This window comes from Bos taurus, unplaced genomic scaffold (assembly GCF_002263795.3).
Source record: "Bos taurus isolate L1 Dominette 01449 registration number 42190680 breed Hereford unplaced genomic scaffold, ARS-UCD2.0 Leftover_ScbfJmS_342, whole genome shotgun sequence".
Lineage (NCBI taxonomy): Eukaryota > Metazoa > Chordata > Mammalia > Artiodactyla > Bovidae > Bos > Bos taurus.
In genome coordinates, this window is record NW_020191655.1 from 33,686 (window position 1) to 35,681 (window position 1,996).

Here is a 1,996-nt window from a genome sequence, read left to right on the forward strand (position 1 = left end):
ATTATTTCTAACTCCAAATAAATACAAGAATGACATGACAGTGTGATATCACATAATTAGGGGTTGGAAAAAGGCCATAGCAGGACAGGAGAGTATCCATCAGCCTCTCCAGGGGGTGGGGGTGTCAGGGAAGGCTTCATGGCAAAGTTTCAGGAGAGACTGGAAGGATGATGACTTGACAGAGGTGTGTGAGGCCCTGGGGCATCTGACTGAGGTGGGAGCAGGAAAGGCTGCAGGGGAGAACCGTGAGGTCCCGTCCATCCCCAGAGTCTGTTATGGAAGGGAGCCCTGTGTGAGTGTCACCTGTGTGCCCAGGAGTGCTGCCTCCTGCCCCTCCAGCCAGCCACACATTCCTTCTCCTTGCCTGGGCCTGAGGCTCAGGAAGCTTCAAGGAAGAATGCTCGAAGGCGGGGCCTGCAGTCCAAAGTAGGCTGGGATGGGCGGGGCCCATATGCTCAGCACTTTATGTACCTCAGATCTCCCTGCAGAGGCAGTCGATCTGAGACTCCTCCTGGTTGGGCGCTCTCAGCTCCTGGCATCTGTGAGGAAGGAAGCAGAGAGCTAGCTCCCTGTGCTGAGTCTGAGACAGAATCCCAGTGTGTGGGGAGCCACAATGCCAACTCAGGTCCGGTCTTGGCCTTAAGGATGGGGAGTTTCAGAGAAAGGACACTGTGGCCCCTTAAGGATTTGTAGGGTTGACTGGGGTAAGGTCTGTTCCAGGAGGTTCCAGAGTGCCCAGAATCCCATCACTTTCCGCTTGAGTTTTCCTTACTCAAAGAGTTCAAAGAGACAGGATGGAAGGGAGAGAAAGGATGAACCAGCCAATGACCTTGTGCATGTCCTTTCTACTTAGGGGACAGGAGTCAGGTTTTACTTCCTGCTGTTCCTCACTGTGGCCACCAGAGGGCAGAGTGCAGGTAAGTGACTCAGAAGCAGCAGTTTCATCAGCTCAGATGTGCAGTGGAAAAGAGAGTGTAGAACCAGGTTGGATGCTGAAGTCCTGGACTAGAGGGGGAGTCATGGAGATGCAGAGAAGCCACACTTTGCAGCCAAATTGAGCTGTGGCCAGAGTGTTGATTGCTGGTGTCTCTGGATGTTTGGTCTGAAGCTAAGGCCTGTCCGGGGGTCCATCCATCTGTGCCTCTGTGTGGCTGAGGGCGCTCAGGGGAGCCATGGTGGTGAAGACTGGGCTTCCTTCTAGCTGCTCCTGCTCCTATGGCCTTGGCCTTGGGGTTCCCAGAGGGTGCTTGGTGGTCAGGGCTGTGTCCAGGGAACATCTTTCCCTAGTCTTCATCCTCACGATTCCATTTATCACAGTAGGCATAATGAGAGTTTTTGTGTTTAATTGGTTGTGGAGAAGAATGCAAGTGTTGAGTATGTACTAGATTGTGGTCAGCTAGTCTTAGCAGAGAGAATCCTGACCTCTGGGGCCTCACAGCCTAGTGATGAGCCTGTGAAGTGGGAAGGGGCTAGGAGCCAATGGCCAGGAAGGCTGGTGTGAGCGGCATGAGACTGAGAATTATCCTCACATCCTCTAGCAGGGACACTTGCTGTTGAGAAGTTTTGGGAGGAGGAAACCTGTGCTCCTTACCTGTCTTTCCTTCCACGAAGCTGCAAGGAAATCAAAGAAAGTTGCCATAAAGCAGCTGGTGAGTAATAACCCAACTCAGCATCCTTTCCTTTTAACCACTTTTTAGCTAAACAGATCTTGGTCATGGAGATCAAGAGGGTGTGTGTCTACCACTCCTGTCTGCTCTGACTCCAGCTTCCAGCTTAGATTTCTATTGGGAATTTTGAGGCTTTTGGGTCCAGCCTAGTTGTCAGAGACATGATCTTCTGAACACAGGGAGAAGGTGGTGTTTCTGGTGAGTCTTAGTATGATGGCTGTAGCTCCAGTGAGTGTAAGATTTTTCCCTGCTTGTAAGCTAAGTAGTTAGTCCTGCCCTAGTGTCATAGATTCTGGTAGAAAACATGAGCCTCCAGAGGCAGAGCATGA

General features: G+C 51.6%; 1 long non-coding RNA gene across 1 annotated transcript; it reads left to right on the forward strand.

The window, feature by feature from the left end:
- The first annotated feature begins 499 nt into the window (after window positions 1–499).
- LOC112441467 (uncharacterized) lies at window positions 500–1,646 on the forward strand. Its single transcript, XR_003033758.2, has 3 exons — window positions 500–625; window positions 854–917; window positions 1,539–1,646. It is a non-coding gene; the product is annotated as an uncharacterized lncRNA (long non-coding RNA).
- Window positions 1,647–1,996: the final 350 nt, after the last annotated feature.